Source organism: Mauremys mutica, chromosome 4 (assembly GCF_020497125.1).
Source record: "Mauremys mutica isolate MM-2020 ecotype Southern chromosome 4, ASM2049712v1, whole genome shotgun sequence".
Classification (NCBI taxonomy): Eukaryota; Metazoa; Chordata; order Testudines; family Geoemydidae; genus Mauremys; species Mauremys mutica.
In genome coordinates this window covers 119716197-119738251 of record NC_059075.1, presented here as the reverse complement: position 1 = coordinate 119738251, position 22055 = coordinate 119716197, and the positions used below count along the sequence as shown (strand labels likewise).

At 49.6% G+C, this 22055-nt stretch overlaps 1 protein-coding gene across 2 annotated transcripts in view; it reads left to right on the top strand.

Moving 5' to 3' along the window:
- DAGLA (diacylglycerol lipase alpha) overlaps positions 1 to 22055 on the top strand; it is a 96192-nt gene that overhangs the window by 27465 nt on the left and 46672 nt on the right. The window contains exons 1-2 of one of the 2 annotated variants that reach the window (XM_045016215.1): positions 19648 to 19719; positions 20873 to 21038. The exons of the other annotated variant lie outside the window; for it this stretch is intronic. The gene's annotated coding sequence lies outside the window, so the exon portion shown is untranslated. Of the gene's footprint in view, positions 1 to 19647; positions 19720 to 20872; positions 21039 to 22055 lie in introns of those variants that run through there. 2 annotated transcript variants of the gene reach the window in all.

Below are 22055 nucleotides of genomic sequence, written 5' to 3'. Positions count from 1 at the left end.
CCAGCTGCTGGCCCCCACCACAGTCCGACGCTGGCTCCATTCCCAGCCAAGGGTGATGCTGGGGCGGGACCAAAAGCGAAGCCACACCCAGCTGTGGGCCTGGCTGCTGACCCCCACCACGGCCCAGCTGCAGCTCCGCTCCTATCCCAGCCTTGGCCTCTGGCCGTGGCTCCAGCCCAGGCCCCATGGCCAGCTCCAGCCCCACCCCCAGTTGTGGCCCCAGCCATGGCCCCTTACCCCTGTCTGCATCTTCCCCCTCCGTTTCTGAGCCCCGTCCCTGCTCCTGGTCCTGGCTCCAGTGGAGGGGGGGCATGAACAGGGTAAGGGGGGGCACAACCCTAAAAAGTTTGCTGACCACTGTGCTATAGACTACGTCACACTGTCTGGAACGGTTCACGACCGTTAGTGCCTATCTCAGGGCAGAATGCCAAAAACAGGGCTGACACCCCAAACTGGTGGTATGTTCTGTAATTACATTTCCCCAGCCCAGTAAGAAATGTGAACTCCCAGATCACTATAACACGGGGTGGCCAACCTGAGCCTGAGAAGGAGCCAGAATTTACCAATGTACATTGCCAAAAAGCCACAGTAATATGTCAGCAGCCCCCCATTACCCCCCTCCCCACAGCTCCCAGCGCCTCCAGCCCACCGGCAGCCCCGCCAATCAGTGCCTCCCCATCCCTCCCGATCATCTGTTTCGTGGCGTGCAGGAGGCTTGGAGGGGGAGGAGCAAGGGCATAGCAGGCTCAGGATAGGGGGCAGGAAGGGATGGAGTGGAAGCAGAGCCAGGGTGCAGAGCCCCCTCCGCCAGCACATTGGAAAGTTGGCACCTGTAGCTCCAGCCCTGGAGTTGGTGCCTATACAAGGAGCTGCATATTACCTTCTGAAGAGCGGCATGTGGCTCCGGAGCCACAGGTTGGCCACCCCTGCTATAATACTACAACCTTGGATTCACAGACAGTCCCCTTAGGCTCTCCAGTCTATCTTGCCACCCAAAAAAGCTGGACTTAGTAAATGGTCACTTACACCAAAAATCACAAAATATTCAGGTTGCTCCCAGGCCCAAGACACCAGTCACTTCCCCCAGATCAATTTGTACTTTAGATCTCACACCAAAGACAATCACTGTAACTAATCCTGTAATAACCTAACTAAAGATTTACTATCTAGGAAAAAGAAGTGAGAGTTATTTACAGGTTAAAGCAAGCAAGCATATGCACATTAGTTATCATATATGGTTCCTAAAGATGACAGAGATGCAGTAATCTGTCAGTTCAAAATGTCTTTCAGGGTGAACTCAGGGGTAACCCCTAGGGATCTCTGCCTTAGTTTAGAGCAGGCCTGCACAACGGCTCACGGAGCCTCACTGTGCGGCCCGCGAGGGGATTCTAAATTCCCCACACACGGCGCTCTGCGGGCACCCCAGAGCCCTTTGACTCCCGGCCGCGGCCGGGAAGCAAAGAGCTCTGGGCTGCCGGCAGCCGCGGGGAGCCCAGAGCCCTTTAAATCCCAGCCGCGGCCGGGAGTCAGAGGGCTCTGGGCTGCCCGCAGAGATTCCCAGCCGTGGCTGGGATTTAAAGGGCTCAGGGCTCCCCGTGGCTGCGGGCAGCCCAGAGCTGTTTGAATCCCGGCACCTGGCCGCTGATTGCCCCCTCCCCGGACTCCTGCCCCTAACTGCCCCCCAGGACCCCGCCCCCTATCTAAATGCCGCCGCTCCTTGTCCCCCGATTGCCCCCTCCCAAGACCCCTGCCCCAACTGCCCCTTGGGACCCCAGCCCCTATCTAAGCCTCCCTTTTCCTTGTCCCCAACTGCCCCCTCCTGAGACCCCCCCAACTTTCCCCCAGGACCCCACCCCCTACCTGTCCCCTGATAAACCCCTGGGACTCCCATGCCTATCCAACTGCTGCCTGTCCCCTGACTGCCCCCCTGAACCTCTGCCCCATCCAACCACCCCTGCTCCCTGTCCCTTGACTGCCCCCTGGAACCCCCTACCCCTGCTCCAACCCCCAGTCCCCTTACCGTGCCACTCAGACCAGCGTGTCTGGCTTCATGCAGCTCCAGACACATTGGTGCCATGCTCCCCCGTGGAGCCCACAGGCCCCGCACCCCCAGCACCTGCCTTCCAGATTTGAACACCTCAAAATTCAGGAGTGCTCAAGCTCAGTTTGGGCAGCTGTTACTTCATTTCTCCCAAATCAAATATACTGATCCACTGTAACTTGCTGTAGAAAAAGCAGGATAAAATTGAGCAAGAAATGCTTATTAGGACTGGAATTGCTATTTTCAACAGCCATTGCCTTTTTGTTTGTTTGAAAGGAAGACAGTGATATTGCATTGGCAAATTCCCCATAGAAAGAAAGAATGGAACAAAAGAATAATAAAGGCACCTCAACTTTTCCTCATTTATGGAGGACAGTCTTATAATATGCATCCAGATATCCTCCAATCACACAAGCTGAAAATTGTTCCACTTTACTGCAGCTCTGTAACCATATGGGAACCAATCCTGTCTGTGTTTTGTGCACATCCAAAATTCCTGCTGAATGACCTGCCCTGGGAGCGTTACCAGTGACCCAGGGCTGGGGAGGCAGGAGGTGTGTGGGTGGGGGGAGGCACTGGTAGGGGGGAGCCCAGGGCTGGGGCAGCAGCAGGGTGGGGGGAGGGCACTGATGGGGAGGAAAGGGGGAAGCCCAGTGCTGGGGCGGCAGGGGGTGTGGGTCAGTGGGGGGAGAGCCCAGGATTGGGGCAGCAGGGGGGTACAGGGGGGAGCCCAGGGCTTTTTCGGGGGGCAGCCAAATTTTTTTTTTGCTTGGGGCAACAAAAAACCTAGAGCCGGCCCTGCCGGGTACCCCCAGCCGCCGGAGCCCCAAGCCCTTTAATTTGACCCTGAGGGCTCCCAGCCACCTCTTCAGCTGGGAGCCCCTGGTTGATTTAAAATAAAGTATCACCTCCCCACCCCCAACCTTCCTTTTTGGCCCACAGCTGTTTTGGTGGGGCGGCGCTGGGGAAGGAGGGTTTGTTTTTGCAGGGCTGGACGGCCCTGGGGTGGGGTGTTTCTGCGGGGCCGGGAGGTTTTGGCCCTCGGCTGTTTTCTTTGGAGTAATGTGGCCCTCGCCGCTTTATGAGTTGTGCAGGCCTGGTTTAGAGTCTCTGATCCTGTGAGAGTTCAAACAGCAAGGAGGTGAAAAATTGTCTTGTGATTCTGTTTTATCTTTTACATTTAGCCAGTCCATGAGACTGACCAGCTTCCTTGCATCCTTGCACCTAGCATTTCCATGGTGTGATAGGGCCATTCACCAATCCTTTGTATCGTGATGTTCTTTAATGGCCTATTTAATCGTGATAGGTATTCTTAATGGGCGGGGGAGAGGAGAACTATTCCCATGCCTGGGTTTATAAGTTCAGAGCAAACATTTTCAAACTGATAAAGCAAAACTTACATATTTCCTTATAGCATGGAATATAAACATTAAAAGTGAGATTAATGCATGCAGCAATTTACAATCATTTCATAAAGTCTAAAAACATTCTTCTAAGACTAATACCTATTTTAAGCAATATTGTAGTAAGAAAATAGCCTGTTTAAAGTAAATAAGGCAGTCTAATTGGCACTGAAATGTTCTGTTTCATAAGTATCATTTCCTAGTGTAGCCAGCCCTAGCAGAAATCACCAAGTCCTTTGTTTTTCTTACTGTAGACAAGTTGAGAGTTGTATAGTTTACAAGCATGAATTAGTATATTTTGAATACACCCTTAGGATATTACAACAAAACCACAAACTACCATCTCCAGTGCATGTGTCATGGTAAAATTAACAACCTTTGGGCTGATGCCTTTGCAGCATTCGTGCACGGGCTGATTTTTGGATGTAGTGAACACTCGTAGCTCCCATTAACTTCAGTTGGGTTTGTGTGCGCTCAGTATATCTGAAAATCAGGTCCATGCTGTATCTGCAAACTCTTACAAGTGTCACACCCCTGAATGACATAAATTTTGCCAACATACGTGGTAGTGTAGACATGTCCTGAGTGAAACCCTGTAATGTCTGTCATTTTAAACACAGATTTCTGCAATTACTAGGATGGTATTTTAGCTCAAGCTTGGAATCATCAGCTCAGATTGTGGTCTTGTAAGCACCAAATGTGGGTAGTTGCAGACATTGGCATTGACACAACACCTGTGTGTTATTTTTAATCAAATTAATGTCACTAGACTTTGATCATCTTCCAAATGCAATGGTTAGTCTTAATCATATACAAGGCAGCATTATCTGTTGGGTTTGTCAAAGTCATTCCTTGGTGAGTAATAAATGGAGATGTTTTGTGTTCAATTATTCTAGTAAATATGAAACTCTGAGATCAATCTGATCCATTCAGATTAAAGGCAAAAGTCCCAATATTTGAGTGGAAGCAGGACTGGGCTCACTGTCAACAGTTTCCATATTTCACAAAACTTCCTCTTTCCTGGACAGTTTAGGACTTAGAAACCTGATTAGTTTCTTCACTTTTGGTGATCACTAGCAGCCATATTTTGACTAGTTTGTCACAAACCGCCAGTGCTGTGCTGCCAGTATTTTAATAAGTGTGTGCGTACCGCCCTCCCTTGAAAAATGTCCCTCCTGGTTCTGTGATAAATCTTTGCACTGGGTGCAGGGGCGGCTCTAGGCACCAGCAAAGCAAGCAGCTGCTTGGGGCAGCCCATTTGCAAGGGCAGCAGCTAGCAGGGATCGAGCCTGGGAGCTGAGAACCAACAGGGGGTCCTGCGAGCTGTAGTTCCTTGGTTAGCTCCCTGCCTATAGAGCCAGCCCTGGAGCAGGGAAAGAACTACATTTCCCAGCATTCCCTTGGCCACTACCAACAGGAAAGCAGGGGAGGGAGTATGGTAGCTGAAACCTCATGCTGCAGCTTGCTGTGAATGGAGAGCTCACTGCTAGAGCGGGGTGGCACTCTGAATGGGGAACAAGTGTGCCCAAGGAGTAGAAGGCTTTGACCCAGATATCCCCTTCAGAAGACATCCCCAGACTGACTTAGAGATACTGATGTGACCTCATCTTGCAGCCCCCAAAGAAGGAGTTTGGTGGACTAAATGGACAGTGCCCATCTCTATCTGAAGCCTAGCAAGGGAGGTATGTGGATCCCACTAGAATTTAAAATGAAAAGTAAGGGAGGGGAGGCTCTACTGCACCTGGGCAGCTTTAGATACAGTACCAGGCACTTAGGAGGATTTTCATTTCTGTGCCATGGAAGCAGAAATTGACTTTTCCTTTCCAGATTTAGCTACTATTCAGAAAGGGAATCTAGTACCTGCCTTCCAGATTTGAACACCTCAAAATTCAGGAGTGCACAAGCTCAATTTGGGCAGCTGTTACTTCATTTCTCCCAAATCAAATATACTGATTCAGTATAATTTGCTGTAGAAAAAGTAGGATAAAATTGAGCAAGAAATGCTTCCCAGTGGTTTTTAGGACTGGAATTGCTATTTTCAACAGCCATTTTTTTTAAGTTGTTTAAAAGGAAGACAGTGATATTGCATTGGCAAATTCCCCATAGAAACAAGGAGTGGAACAAAAAAATAATAAAGGCACCTTGACTTTTCCTCATTTATGAGGACAGTCTTATAATATGCATTCAGATATCCTCCAATCACACAAGCTGAAAATTGTTCCACTTTACTGTAGTTCTGTAACCATATGGGAACCAATCTTGTCTGTATTCTGTGCACATCCAAAATTCCTGCTGAATGACCCATCCTGGGAGCAAGTCACCAGTGACCCAGGGCTGGGGCAGAAGGAGGGTGCAGGTGTGGAGGGGGAAGAGCCCAGGGCTGAGGTGGCAGGCAGTGCGGGTGGAGGGGGCAGAGCCCAGGGCTGGAGTGGCAGGGGGTGGGGGGCCACTGGTGTGGTAGAAGGGGAGTGCCCAGAGCTAGTGCAGCATGGGGTGTGTGTGAGCCCAGGCCTGGAGTGCCAGGGGGTGCAGGGGGGGGGGAGGCCCAGAGCTGGGGCAGCAGGGGGTGCAGGTGGGGGGGGAGAGCCCAGGGCTGGGGCAGCAGGGGTGTGGGGGGGAGCCCAGGGCTGGGGTGGGGGCAGCCAAATTTTATTTTGCTTGAGGCAGCAAAAAACCTAGAGCCAGCCCTGACTGGGTGTGTCCACTCATAGAAGGAAGGGTATGGGACTGAGGAATCTACTCATTTGTTTCCCCATTTAGACAAAAATGCTTTCTTATAGCCACAATTGAAAAAAATGTTTTCTTTCATGGAATCATGTGGTGCATTCTGCTATGAATATGAGTCCTGAGGATAAATCCTATTGGTCAGGGATAGTTTAGCAGTATCCAGAGAGGAGGTGCCTCCAGAGACAGAGAAATCATTCCAACTTCTCTTTAATTTGGTTGATCCTCCATCCAGCCTGCTGATTGTAAGGCCCTGGGAGGGAAGAGCAATATTGCAATTAGCAAAAGTGTAATTAGCTAGGGAATTGATTGTCTCTATGTAGGACTCCCTCTGATCCCTGCACCAAAACCACCATAAGTTATAAAATAGTCTCAGCATTTTTTGCAGAAATGAAACAATTGCTGCAAAATAGATATTGAGCAAACACCTCAGCAGCTCAAATGTTGCTGTATGTTTGTCTCAAGGGATTGCAAAAAGAGGCTCCTTTCAAAGAATATAATGAACTTGGTAAAGAACACCTTCATGCCTTAAGAGATCATTAATACTGGCCAGTCAGCTGTAGAAAAGCAAGCAAGGTACTAGGTCGGTAAGGTGATACTGTGGCTATATGAGGCATTTGTTGGATTTTACCTTGGATACTATGGGCATTGCCTGGTCCCATCCCATGGGAATAAGTTAATCAAGCAGTGTTGTCAACTTTCATAATATTTTGTTCATGGGGTCATGTTATTAGGTGAGAATCTCACTTTTTTTTTTTAATGAAAGCTGAATTTCTAGCCTTCATGGTTGAAGAAAATACGTGAATCCTAAAGGCTAAAAACCCAGAAGACAAATAAAAAGAATCCCAAATTTACTATTTCTAAAAACTCATGATTTTTTAGCCTATTTCATGATTTTTTGAGGCCTAATAGTTATAGACTGCTTGGGGTTGGCCATAGTATTATTGCTTAAGAGAAATTGATACAGTGATAGTTAGGCCCTGTGTCAGATACTGTATGCAGTGCTGTGAGCATTGTCCTACAGCAGTGACTCTCAAACTTTTTTTTCCGTTGACCACTTGAAAATTGCTGAGGGTCTCGGCGGACCACTTAATGGTCTTTCCAAATGTTGTTTGTACCATTATCTAACTATTGTAAAGCACTTTGGATAAAAGCACTATATATAAAAAAACTTAATAATAATTAACTTTTTTTGTTCTACAAATAAAAGCGCACTGCTCATATTTTAATATCAGTAGTCTTACCTTTCTAATGTGATGGATGTGCCCTCTCTCCCCCGCTGTGGCAGCCCCCAAGCTGGGGCTGGGAAGGAGAGGGGGTCTCGCCCTCTCTCCCCCACCGCAGCAGTCCCTCAGCTGGGGCTGGGAAGGAGGTGGGATCTCTCCCCTGCCACAGAGCTGAGGCTGGGAAGGAGGGTCGTCTCCCCCTGGCAGCCGCAGCCCTAGAGCTGGGGAAAGTCGCCTCTTTCTCTGGCCGCCACAGCCCTGCAGGTCCCAAATTCCCCCCACTCCCTCTTCTCGCCCCACTGCCCTCTCCCACCTACTTCCTCTTTCCCCAAGGCCACCACCTCACCTTACATGTGCATCTTCTCCACGGTCCAGGCACCTAATTAGTGGAGCCACGCCTGCATGGTTCCACTAATTAGATGGGTGGCCCTTTAGTCTCTGATGTGGCCGCGCAAGCGTGCATCTTAGAGGGAACTATCCGCAGACCACCTGAATGGAGCTCGCGGACCACTGTTTGAGAACCACTGTCCTACAGGAAAATAATTGTCTTGGGGAGGAGAGTGAAGATGATACCACTTCTGATTAATCTAATTTAAAGAAAAGGTTTAGAGAGCTGGGTTTATTCTAGGGCTGTCAAGCAATTAAAAAAATTAATCGCGCTTAATCATGCTGTTAAACAATAATCAAATACCATTTATTTAAATGTTTTTGGATATTTTCTACCATGTCAAACTTTAGAGCCTACAAGTCCAATCAGTCCTATTTCTTCTTCAGCCAATCTCTCAGACAAACAGGTTTGTTTACATTTGCAGAAGGTAATGCTGCCTGCTTCTTGTTTACAATGTCACCTGAAAGTGAGAGCTAGCCGGCGCCGCAAGATATTTACATGCCAGATACGCTAAAGATTATGTTCCTTGATACTTCAACCACCATTCCAGAGGACATGCGTCCATGATGATGACGGGTTCTGCTTGATAACTATCCAAAGTAGTGCGGTCCGACGCATGTTCATTTTCATAATCGGAATCAGATGTCACCTGCAGAGGTTGATTTTCCTTTTTGGTGGCTAGGTCCTATAGTTTCCGCATTGGAGTGTTACTCTTTTAAGACTTCTGAAAGCATGCTCCACACCTCATCCCTCTCAGATTTTGGAAGGCACTTCAGATTCTTAAATCTTGGGTTGAGTGCTGTAGCTATTTTGTTGGTATCTTCTTTGCGTTTTTTGTCAAATTTGCAGTGAAAGTGTTCTTAAAACGAACAACATAGAATCCTAGAATATCAGGGTTGGAAGGGACCTCAGGAGGTCATCTAGTCCAACCCTCTGCTCAAAGCAGGACCAATCCCCAACTAAATCATCCCAGCCAGGGCTTTGTCAAGCCTGACCTTAAAAACCTCTAAGGAAGGAGATTCCACCACCTCTCTAGATAACCCATTCCAGTGCTTCACCACCCTCCTAGTGAAAAAGTTTTTCCTAATCTCCAACCTAAACCTCCCACACTGCAACTTGAGACCATTACTCCTTGTTCTGTCATCTGGTACCACTGAGAACAGTCTAGATCCATCCTCTTTGGAACCCCCTTTCAGGTAGTTGAAAGCAGCTATCACATCCCCCCTCATTCTTCAACATGTGCTGGATCATCATCTGAGACTGCTATAACATTAAATATATGGCAGAATCAGGGTAAAACAGAGCAGGAGACATACAATTCTCCCCCCCAAGGAGTTCAGTCACAAATGTAATTAACGCATTATTTTTTTAACAAGCATTATCAGCATGGAAGCATGTCCTCTGGAACAATGGCTGAAGCATGAAGAGGCATATGAATCTTTAGCACATCTGGCATGTAAATATCTTGCAATGCCAGCCGTAACAGTGTCATGTGAACACCTGTTCTCACTTTCAGGTGACGTAAATAAGACGCGGGCAGCTTTACATCCCATAAATGTAAACAAGCTTGTTTCTCTTAGTGATTGGCTGAACAAGAAGTAGGACTGAGTGGACTTGTAGGCTCTAAAGTTTTACATCGTTTTGTTTTTGAATGTAGTTATGTAACAAACAAACTACATTTGTAAATTGCACTTTCATGATAAAGAGATTGCACAACAGTACTTGTATGAGGTGAATTGAAAAATACTATTTCTTTTGTTTATCATTTTTACAGTGCAAATATTTGTAATAAAAATAATATAAAATGAGCACTGTACACTATGTATTCTGTGATGTAACTGAAATCAATATACTTGAAAATGTAGAAAAACATCCAAAAATATTTAATAAATTTCAGTTGGTGTTCTATTGTTTAACAGTGCGATTAATGGCGATTAATTTTTTTGAGTTAATCGCGTGAGTTAACTGCGATTAATTGACAGCCCTAATTTATTATCATGAGGGAAAGGGGGCCTTCTAGGGGCGACTGATGGAGACTTGAAATTCCAAAAGGGATCAATAAATGCAGTAAAGCTGCTGGAGCATTCAGCTATGTAGAAGATGTCACTTCAACTTGAGGAAATAGGAAACTTGGGAGAGCTACTTCGCACTAAGGGGAAAGAAGTATGTGGAGTAAGGGACCAAGGGGATGATTTAAATGTGGACAATGGAAGTGCTCAGAAGACATCTTGATTTGTGCCCGCAGCACAATGAGGTCTGGGAAAGGGATTTTGTGAGAAAGCAGAAGGCAGGAATAAGATAAATTGGAGATGGGGCAATGTATTGGGCCAGCAGGTTGGTCTTTTCTAGCTCCTAACAATATCTTTTGTTTTTGTGGCCTACATCATTCCACTTGCAGGAGTGAGATCTTGCCAGATCTCATAAGTTAAGCAGTATTGGGCCTGGAGGTAATACTTGTTCTTCTTCAAGTGCTTGCCCATATTGATTCCAATTAGGTGTGTGTGTGCTGCGTGCACGATCATCGGAGAATTTTTACCCTAGCAACACCCGGGTGGGTCGGCTGTGGAGCCCTCTGGAGTGGCGCCTTCATGGCGCTGGATATATGCCCCAGCCGACCCAGCGCCCCCTCAGTTCCTTCTTACCGCCCGTGATGGTTGTTGGAACTGTGGAGTGCAGAATAGCTGCCCTCCACTCTCCCTTGCTTTGCTTACCGGTTTAGATAGTTGTTCTAGTTCTTGTAGTTATATAGTTAGTGTAGTATAGTAGTTTTAGAATTAGTTTGTAAATAAAGTTAGTGGGTTGGAAGGGGTTCTTTCCTCGTCTTCCCGGCATGCCGCCCAGGCTCATGCCTCAGTCTGTTCGAAGCCTATGCCAACGGGAGACCCCCACGACTCCTGTTTAAAGTGCCTCGGGGAGTGTCACCAGGCCAAAAAATGTAAGATCTGTAGGGCCTTCAGGTCTCGAACTAAGAAGGAGCGGGACTTTAGACTTAAGCAGCTCCTTATGGAGGCAGCCCTCAGCCCGGATCCTCCTTTGGCACGCCAAGTTCCGGCACCAAGTGCCTCGGTGCGTAGTGCCCTAGCGGCACCTTTGAGTACTGCACTCAAGGGAGACTCGAATAGAGACTTACGGCACTGGTCCTCACCGGCACCACGTCCAGCGCAAGCACCTTGGCACTGTTCACTCTCCCCAGGACATAAGAGACCTCGCAAGCCGGATGGGGCTACCTCTCAACAACAGGCACCGGCACCACCTTTGTCAACTTTGGACTCGCGTCCGGCACCGGACCCACCGAAGGTGCAGGTGCCTCTATTGGCACTGTTGACTCCGGCACCGAGGGAAAAGCCGTTGAGTCTGGTGCGTACTGGCTCCCCGGCCTGCACCGTGGTTGAGCCCCATCTTCCATCAATGCCGGAGACGTTTGCTATGGCGAGGGATCTCATTGCCCTTACAGAACTGGCACCGGCTCAGGCTCAGGCTCTGGCACCGCATCCCGCATGTGCAGTACAGTCTAAGGACAAGCCAGCCTTAATATGTCCACCATCTCCGAGCGTGGACACTTGGCACCGCTCCCGATCTCGGAGCAGGTCCCGGTTCCGCTCACAGTCCCAGTGCCGCTCCCTATCACGGCACCGGTCGTGCTTGCAGCCCAGATCTTACTCCTGGTGCCACTACAGACCATGGTACTGTTCGGACTCCCAACGCCGCTCCCGGCACCTGTCAGAGCGCCGATCCTATTCGAGGAGTCGCTCACGGCATTGCTCCCGCAGGCAATCTTCATCGCGATCCAGATCTGGGTCCCAGTACCAACATGACCATCGGCACTGCTCTAGATCCTGGTACCACTCCCCTGGCACTGCGCCGGCACCGCTGTCCTGTGGCCCGGCACTGCTCGGCACCATTCCCAACAGAGTCGGCGCAGGCATGTTCCACACTGCCCTGGCCCTTGCGCTCCACCTCACGCTCTTCGCAGTCGGACGGTGCGTCCCACTTGACCTGTCCTGCACTGGGCCAAGCAGAGGGTAACCTGGGTCAATGGCAGGACGAAGCTCAGGACCCTAGCCAGGAACCTGCACAATGGTCCTTCTATGTCCCGTGGGAGTACCACCAAGCTCAAGGGGTACCATCCGCAGCCTCCCGATGAGCCCATTCAGAGCACCGAGTACTGGAGGCCACCATCAGTCGTCCCCCTCCGGGGGGTATGGAGGTGTCTGCACCCACCCCTACGCAGGCCCCAGACCCCGGCACAGCAGATCCTTAGCATCAGGACCCCACACAACTGGATCTACCACAGGATCTGTTAGCCCCGGTAGCATCTTCCTCATCTTCTCCAGATGAGGCAGTGGCAGGGACGACAACCACAGGTCCCCCTCCGGTAGACCTACATGCTCACCAAGACCTTCTACATAGGATGGCATGTAACATGGACCTCCAAGCGGAGGAGATAGTGGAGTTGGAGGACCCGGTGGTGGACATCCTTTCAGCTGATGCTCCATCACGGGTAGCATTACCCATTATCCGTACCATCCAGGCCAACGCCAAGACAATATGGCAGGCTCTGGCCTCTATCCCACTTACGGCCAGAGGGGTAGAGAGAAAATACTTTGTTCCTTCTAATGAGTATGACTACCTGTATACTCACCCTCAGCCGTGTTCACTGGTAGTATCCTCAGTGAACGCAAGGGAACGGCATGGGCAACAAGCTGCAGTGCCCAAATCGAAGGATGCCAAGCGCCTTGATTTGTTTGGATGCCTTCGGGGGGCCTTCAGCTCAGAGTCACAGACCAGCAAGCGCTTCTGAGCCATTATGATTATAACTTGTGGAACTCCATGGGTAAAGTCAAGGAGCTCATTCCGCGAGAGTCCAGGGATGAGTTTGGGGCTTTAGTAGAGGAGGGAAAAAAGATTGCTAGGACCTCCTTACAGGCCTCCCTTGATGTAGCTGACTCTGCAGCTAGGACCCTTGTGTCGGGCATCGCTATGTGACGCACCTCCTGGCTTCAGGTATCTGGCTTACTGCCAGAGTTGCAACAAACCCTGCAGGATCTACCATTTGATGGGCAGGGCCTATTCTCTGAGAAAATGGACTCTTGATTACAGAGCCTAAAAGACTCCAGAACCATCATGCGCTCCCTGGGGATGCATGTCCCCAGTACCCAACGCAAGCCCTTTAGACCACAGCTTCAAAGGTTCTACCCTCCGCCTCATCCAAGGCAGGACTTTTACAGGAGACGTGGTCGAGGCGGCAGAAAGAGATCCACTGGCCACCAGCCTGGTCAGAACCAAGGCCCTCCTAAACCATCGTTGGGGCCTAGACAAAATTTTTGAAGGTGCGCCCGAGGATGGCGTACCACTCTCTATCCAGGATCCTTCCCCTTGATTTCGAGATCGTCTCTCCCATTTCCACCATGCTTGGTCCCTTATAACTTCAGACCAATGGGTTCTTTGCACGGGAACAGGGATATTCTCTCCAATTTTCTTCTCCCTCCTCCCTCCCCGTCCCTCTTCAGGGACCCCTCTCACGAGCAAGCCCTTACACAGGAGGGCTTAACGCTCCTTGCCACGGGAGCGATCGAGGAGGTTCCATCGGAACTAAGGGGTAGGGGGTTCTACTCCCGATACTTCCTAAAAGCAATGGGGGGGCTACGACCCATTCTGGACCTGCGCGGACGCAACAAATTTATGGTAAAGTTGAAGTTCCGCATGGTCTCCCTGGGGACCATTATTCCTTCCCTGAAGACTGGTACGCCGCCCTCGACATGAAGGACGCGTACTTTCACATAGCGATTTTCCCTCCACACAGGCGCTTCCTTGGCTTTGTGGTAAATCGCAAGCACTACCAATTTGCTGTCCTGCCCTTCGGGCTGTCCACAGCTCCGAGAGTGTTCACCAAATGTATGGCCGTCGTGGCAGCCTACCTTCATCGACCACAGATCCAGGTGTTTCTGTACCTAGACGACTGGCTTATTCGGGGCCACACCAGGGAACAAGTGCAATCCCACGCACGGCTCACCCTTGGCACGTTCCGCAAACTGGGCATCCTGCTCAACAGCGAAAAGTCAACTCTGGAACCAACCCAGAAAATAGAGTTCATCGGAGCAGTCTTAGACTCCAGACTCACCCGGGCTCTCCTGCCAGAGTCCCGTTTTCAGGCTATGGTAAACATTATCTGCAGCCTCCAAAACTTCCCGACTTCCACGATAAAATGTGTCTTGGCCTTTTGGGGCACATGGCGTCGTACACTTACGTAACCAGGCATGCCAGACTTCGGCTCCACCCGCTTCAGGCCTGGATATCAACGGTGTACCGTCCAGGTTGGGACAGTCTGAACATGGTAGTCATGGTTCCGGAGCCGGTTTTGACCTCCCTCAGTTGGTGGCTGAACCCCACGTCAGTGTGCGAAGGGGTACCATTTCATGCCCCACAACCTTCCTTATACCTAGTCACAGACACATAATCTCTGGGCTGGGGTGCCCACCTCAGGGAACACCAGACACAGGGCCTTTGGTCCGCTTCCAAGCTAACCCTGCACATCAATGTACAAGAACTGGTGGCAGTACGCCTCGTGTATCAGGCGTTTCGCTGTCTCCTACATGGCCGGTGTGTGGCAGTCCTCACAGACAACACCACGGCCATGTTCTACATCAACAAGCAAGGGGGAGCCCGGTTGCCCCCCCGTGCCAGGAGGCCATTCGCCTGTGGGAGTTCTGCATAGCCCACTCGATACATCTAGTGGCGTCGTTTCTCCCTGAGGTCCAGAACATGCTGGCAGACCGCCTCAGCAGATCCTTCCAGCCTCACGAGTGGTCGATTCGCCCAGACATCATTCACTCCATCTTCCTGAGGTGGGGGTTTCCCCAGGTCAACCTATTCGCCTCACACAACAATCAGAAGTGCCAAGTGTTCTGTTCTCTCCAGGGACATTCTCCGGGATCTCTATCAGACGCTTTCCTACTCCTGTGGAAAGACTGGCTATTCTACGCATTCTCACCATTCCCACCAGTCCACAGGGTCCTGCTCAAGTTATGCAGGGACAAGACATGCATGATTCTGGTCGCTCCAGCATGGCCCAGGCAGCACTGGTACACCATACTCCTGGAGCTATTGGTAGAGCCTCCGATCACACTTCCCCTGTGGCCGGACCTGATATCACAAGACCACGGTCACCTCTGTCATCTCGACCTGCAATCCCTCCACCTCACTGCGTGGATGTTGCATGGCTAACCCGATCGGAGTTACTCTGCTCACAATCGGTGCAGCAAGTTCTGATAGGCAGTATGAAACCCTCCACTCGGGCTACATACCTGGCTAAATGGAAGCAATTCTCCTGTATGTAGTAGCATAGTTAGGTTGACCTAACCCCTGGTGTGGGCAGCACGCCACGCCTCCATTACAGGCATCAATTCCATTCATCCTAGACTACTCCTATCCCTGAAACAGCAGGGCCTGGCGACATCGTCTATGAGAGTGCACCTGGCAGCCATATCGGCTTTCCATCCGGGAGAACGTGCTTCCTCTGCCTTCTCCAACCCAATTGTTGTCAGGTTTCTGAAAGGTCTGGATCATCTCTACCCACAAACGCGACAATCGGTCCCAGCATGGGACCTAAACCTCGTCCTTTTTAGACTCATGGGGCTCCCCTTCAAGCCGATGGCCACCTTTTCGCTCCTTTATCTATCTTGGAAGACAACCTTCCTTGTAGCCATCACTTCAGTGAGATGTGTATCTGAAATCAGAGCCCTCATGTCTGAACCACCGTGTACAGTTTTCCACAAAGACAAGGTGCAGCTTCGCCTCCACCCTGCCTTCCTTCCCAAGGTGGTATCAGCTTTTCATGTGAACCAGGACATTTTCCTCTCAGTCTTTTATCTGAAGCCCCATGACACGTGGCAGGAGCAGCACGTGCACTCCCTCGACGTTTGTAGGACCCTCGCCTTTTATTTCGAGCGCATGAAGCCGTTTAGGAAAACAACCCAGCTTTTTGTTGCAGTGGCCAAATGGATGAAAGGCCTATCGGTCTCCTCGCAGTGCATCTCCTCATGTATACCTCTTGTATCCGCGCTTGTTACAACTTGGCTGGTGTCCCGACCCCGCATCTCACAGCTCACTCCACGAGGGCCCAAGCCTCGTCAGCCGCTTTCCTTGCTCACATTCCAATTCAGGAGATCTGTAGAGCTGCGGTTTGGTCATCTGTACATACCTTTGCCACTCACTACGCGCTAGTTCAGCAGTCTAGAGATGACGCCGCATTTGGTGCAGCGGTTCTGCACTCATCGATATCTCACTCTGACCCCACTGCCTAGGTAAGGCTTGGGAATCACCTAATTGGAATCGATATAAGCAAGCACTCGAAGAAGAAAAGACGGTTACTCACCTTTGTAACTGTTGTTCCTCGAGGTGTGTTACTCATATCCATTCCAAACCCGCCCTCCTTCCCCACTGTCGGAGTAGCTGGCAAGAAGGAACTGAGGGGGCTCTGGGTCGGCCGGGGTATATATCCAGTGCCATGAAGGCGCCACTCCAAGGGCCTCCACAGCCGACCCACTGGGTGTTGCTAGGGTAAAAATCTTCCGACGAACGTGCACGCGGCGCGCGCACACCTAATTGGAATGGATATGAGCAACACATCTTGAAGAACAACAGTTACAAAGGTGAGTAACCGTCTTTTCCTTGGGGCTTGCAGGACAATTTGATTTCCAGAATTTAGTTTGGGTGTCTGTTTCATTAGGTAGTGATGCTGCACTAGACATAAGCATATTATTATAATGTCATTAATAAACTAGATTGGGTTGTGGTGTAATGGCTTTGTCTTGGGCCACATAAGTCTGAAATACGCCAACCCTAGGAGTCCTGATCTAAAGAGGCTTCTTGAGCCTTTCCTTTCTTAAATGGGGAACAGAGGCCTGGTCTACAACCAGAACTGAGATCAACCTAGTTACATCACTCAGGGCTGTGAAAAATGTCATGCCCTGAGTAGCATAGTTAGGTTGACCTAACCCCTGGTGTAGATGCAGCAAGGTCGATAAAAGAATTCTTCTGTCCACCTACCTACTGCCTTTTGGAGAGGAGGATTACCTACATCAACAGAAAAACCCTTTCTGTTGGTGTATGAAGTATTTGCACTACTACGCTACAGCAGCACAGCTGCAGTGCCATAGCTGTGATGCTGTAGCAGCTGTAGTGTAGACATACCCTTAGTCTTGTCTCTCTTGTGTTTGCTTCATTTCATTTTCCCTGTCTTGTCTCCCAGCATAAAGGAACTGGAGAAGTATAAGGGAGAACCTTTAAAATCAGGTGTGAAGTTGGAACTTTGTGATAAATTCCAATATTAAGTCCCCATCAGTTTCCCCATTACTCCCCACCCCATATTCAGGAACCCTTGTCTTAGATGAAGGTTTCTAACCATTAGAGGAGTGAAGTTCTGGAACAGCCTTCCAAGGGGAGTAGTGGGGGCAAAAGACATATCTGGCTTTAAGACTAAGCTTGATAAGTTTATGGAGGGGATGGTATGATGGGATAGCCTAATTTTGACAATTAATTTGGCAATTGATCTTTGATTATCAGCAGGTAAGTATGCCCAGTGATCTGTGATGGGATGGGATCCGAGTTACTACAGAGAATTCTTTCCTAGGTGCTGGCTGATGAGTCTTGCCCACATGCTCATGGTTTAACTGATCGCCATATTTGGGGTCGGGAAGGAATTTTCCTCCAGGGAAGATTAGCAGAGGCCCTGGAGGTTTTTCGCCTTCCTCTGCAGCATGGGGCACGGGTCACCTGCTGGAGGATTCTCTGCAGCTTGAGGTCTTCAAACCACAATCTGAGGACTTCAATAACTCAGACATAGGTTAGAGGTTTGTTATTGAAGTGGATGGGTGAGATTCTGTGGCCTGCATTGTGCAGGAGGTCAGACTAGATGATCATAATGGTCCCTTCTGACCTTAAAGTCTATGAGTCTATGAGCTTTAGCTCCAAATAGAATGAGATGGATTTTTCTTATTCCTAATAACTGTTTACCTCAGTAACGGGCCCATTCTCCAAATGCTCCACCCGCCCGCACAGCAGCTCCTCTTATGGGAAGCAGAGAGGTTCTTCCGGCAGTTGCTGTGGGCTTCCATCAGGAGAAATATAGTCTTCTACCAGTAAAACACAGCCCTGCCCTCCTCGAGTGTCAAGGAAATTCAGTCTCCCTGTTCATTCAGCCTTTAGCTTCTCTCCCATACTGCTTCCAGAGTGGGACCCAGCCCTGTCTTGGAGACACACTCTACTTCTGGGTTGAGAGGGGAATTCAGTTTCCCATTATTCTGGGGTTCATCCCTTGCTGCTTTACCAGCTCTGCTTGGAGGTACTAATGCTTACGTTTGTCATGGGCAAATTGTGCAGAGGAGTGATCTAGGAATGCAGCCTTTCTGTTCAATTCACACTGGCATGCCTTCAGAGTGCACACTGTGAGTCTCGCACAAGATTCAGCAGGAAGAGATGTTTCTTTGTAAGTGAGCAGCCATAGGCAAGAAAGCACCTCCCCACCAATCTTAAAACATTTCCTAAAGATGAAATCACATCCCCTCCCCAATGGAAGAACAGTTCCCAGATTGTGAGGATCCAGACTCTGAAGCAGAAAGAGCTCCATTTAGGGGCTTTAAAAATAACGGATTGAAGAATGATTGTGTTTTGTACAGGTTCTAATTGCCGATTTCCGCTGGAGTCGAGTACAAGTACGTGCGTGTAGTCTGGTGTACTCACAGGAACAGGGAGGGGCTCTGTGTGCGGAACTTGTGGTGACACAGCCCATGAGTTATGGGGCATGTACCGTATCTGGCACACTTGCATGGTCAGGGGGAGTGCAGGTCCCAGGAGAACACTCTGGTGGAGTTGGAAACCTGTCCAGTGGTGATGTGGTTTGTTGGGATGTGTGGTAGTAGGCTGTAATCCAATGGATGCTCAGGGTATAGCGAGAGTGTGGTGAAGTGTGCTCATTGGCTTGTGGGCACCTGAGATAGACTTGCTTGGCTGCTTTCTACTGCTGGTACACTTCTAGTTATTTTCTTCAGTACAATGCAATCTTTGTGGCATCTGTATGAAATATACAAACAAACTCGACACATTTAACAGAGTTAAATAATTTCAAAAGGGGAGAGAAATAAAAATGTACAGGCAAGGGACAGTAGGATTCCATCTGAGAGGTGAAGAGATATAAGATACCACAGAGAAGGTTCTTACAACTATAGTGGTCAGACTGCATGGCAGGATAGAGAAGAGGCCAAGGCTAGATGAAGAGAGGAGGCAGAGAGAAGGTTTTGAGTCACCTACAGCATGTCCTGGGATGGTTTTAAGAACACTGAGGGCAGTTTTGAACCTAATCTTGAAATGAGTGGGGAAATGATGGAGTATTTTGGGGTGAATGTGGTCATTCATCTGTGAGTGTGTGTGAGAAGATGGCAGCAGCATTTTACACATGCCAGAGTTTCTGGAGCTGGGATCATAAGGAAAGGGAGTTTATGTAGTCACAGGCAGAGGAATGAAGGCCTGGCTGAAGATTTCAGAACACAACTGTTTTCTCTCTTTTGGTTTTTCCGTTAAACGCTTGCGAGCCCCTCCTGGAGCTAGGGTGAGATGGGTTGACAGCAGGGGGGTTACAAGTGTGTCACATGCATGAGGTTGGTAAGGGATGGTTTTCAGTGCCTGTGTCATGCAACACACAGCCTGCTATCTCATGCACGGATGGAGGTGGCGAATGCCTCAGGACAGCAGATTCACTAAATCTCAGGGCCTCTCTACCGACATTCCCTAGCAAGACTCTCTCTTTCCAGCACGCCTGTTTGAGTCTTAAGAAACTGTTGGTGCCACAGGGGACCCAGAGTTTGGCCACTTGAGAGCCTCCTCCTTCCTTTTCCCAGGAGAAGGCAGATGACAGAGGGTTGAGTGGAGAGCTGATAGCAGGTAGGCAGTTTCAGGATTATACAGGTGGTATACGTGAGAGTGAGCCCATTGCCTGTGTGGATTGGTGGGCGGCGGGAAGAGTTTCAGATGAGGGATTACTATGGGCTGGTGTATCAGAGACTGTGTGGGTATAGGTGTTGTGCCTTGGGTGTCTGCATGTGATGGTGTGAACGTGCCAGCTCATTTCTCTGTGTATTTGCCTAGTGGGGAGTGGGAGATTCTTGGGTCGGTTTGTCAGGGGCTGTATGGATGCAGGTGGTGTTTCATGTCTAATGGGAGATGTGTCAACCTATTTCCTTAGATTGCGGCTGTGTTCAGCTCATGTATTTACTTGTATACCTTCTTCTGTGGTTAATGTCAGACACACGAGGATGGTGGATTAAACTAAATCTAGGTTTAGCTGCTGGAATCTTGTCTCGCTGTAGCATGTCTCTCTCTCTTGCTCTTTTCTCTAAGCCTTCACCCGACAGAGCTTTCTCTACCCCTCCCCCATGTCCTGCCATACCCTAGAGAGCATGTCACAGGGAATTAAGGGCTGAAAAGGCCTGGGAGAGGCTGCTCCTTTTGAACAGTCCCTCCTTTCTCTGATCAGGAGGGTGGCCCCTCCTGGCTGCCCCTTTCATGTCCTGTCCAATTCCCCTCCTCCCCTCTGCATTCAGCGAATGCCAGCGGATAGACTAGTGCCCCAGAGCCTTTCCGAGCTGTCCTCCAGCAGCGCTGTTTCTGATGCCATCCACTGCAGGGGAAGGGGTGGTTCCCGCAGGCAGCCAAGTTCCAGGACATTCCCAAAGGATCGCTGCAGCAAGCTTAGTCTTTTCTGTTTCCTTGTGGCAGAGGGGAGGCGGTTTCTGTGCTGCTGCACTTGCTGGCTGAGAGCTCCCTCCTCTCTCCATCTCTCTGTGTGTTTCTCTCCCCATGACTCTGACAGCATCTCATGCTCTCGCTTTCAATCCTTCTTCCCACAATTCACACACAATCTCCTCAGAACAGGGATGATGTCACTTCCTTCTAGAGTGTGTCGAGAGGGGGTGCAAAGGGGGGGGGGAGTCACGACCCCAGCTCATTCGCTCCGAGCAGCCCCAGTTGAATAAATGAGGTTGCCGTCTTGGAGGGAGGGAAGTGCTCTGAAGATGATGCCTGGCTTCCTTGGCAGACAGTCATCAAGCTGTCCTTTCCTCTCCTGACTGGGATTTTCAATGGCTGCATGAAGAGTTCGCGGTTTCCTCCTTCCCTCATGATGTCTGTCTCCATGGACGCGCACTTTCCCTGAAACACCCTCTCGGGAGAGAAGAATGTGCTTCTGCTGAACCACTTGCCATGTAAGCGTTTCTGATTCCCATAGATCTCACTCTGGCCTGAAGGGTCGGGGTCCTGGGGCTCCTTGCACTGAGCACTTGTGCATGCATGTGTTTCCCCCTAGGCGGGGCTCAGGGTTCCAGGGCTTCTCACACTCAGTGCTTTCTCAATCTCTGACCCAGGTTTCAGACTCCTGGGCTTTCTTGTGTTGTAAGTGCTTTTGCATGCTGTAACCGGGGAGCAAAGTCTGGGGCTCCTTGCACTCGGAGCAGTCTCTAACCCACTATTTTAAGGTTCCAAGGCTCCTCTGCACTTAGTCCTCTGACTCTTCTCCTCCCTCCCCAGTCCCCTGCTAGGTTCATGTCTTCAGGCCTCCTCAAATATAACTCTTTGGCTGCATCCCAGGGTTCCAGATCCCAGGACTCCTCCCCCTGAGAGCACTATTTCTATCTTTCTGTAAGTCAGGTATGATAGTAACAGGCCGTCTCTCACTCCTCTCTCTTGCTGTTTCTAACACAGGGGGTAGGGCCCCAGGCTTCCTGGTTTAGATTTCACACAGACAATCATTAGGAATTAATTGCACTCTATCTACCCCTGGTTTCCACATTATTATGTGTAGGGTCTTTGTAAAATAGAGTACTAGCAGCATCAGTCCCACAGTATTTATCATGTTCAATAATGAAAGGCCGGATATCCCATTCCAAGCCCACCTGTTGCTTTTCATCAGGAACCTACCCTAGGACTCACTTGTTTCTGCAAGATAGCACTACTTAATCTGGTAGTAGGCAGGAAAGTCTGCAAAGTACAACTGCATGTACTGCTAGGTGCAGAAAAATGATTGAAAATACATTGATGGGGCACACTAGTAAGCCAGGGAATGCTGGGAATGGAAAAAGAGCAGTTACAGGTAGGGAAAGGCTGAGAGGTACCACTGTGTTCATGGGCAAGGAGCAACAGTGTGTAAGAGCAAGGTGAAAAGTATCGCTGTGTGCATTGATTAGGGTAACATATTCAAGGCAAAGGTGGAAAGTACCATCATG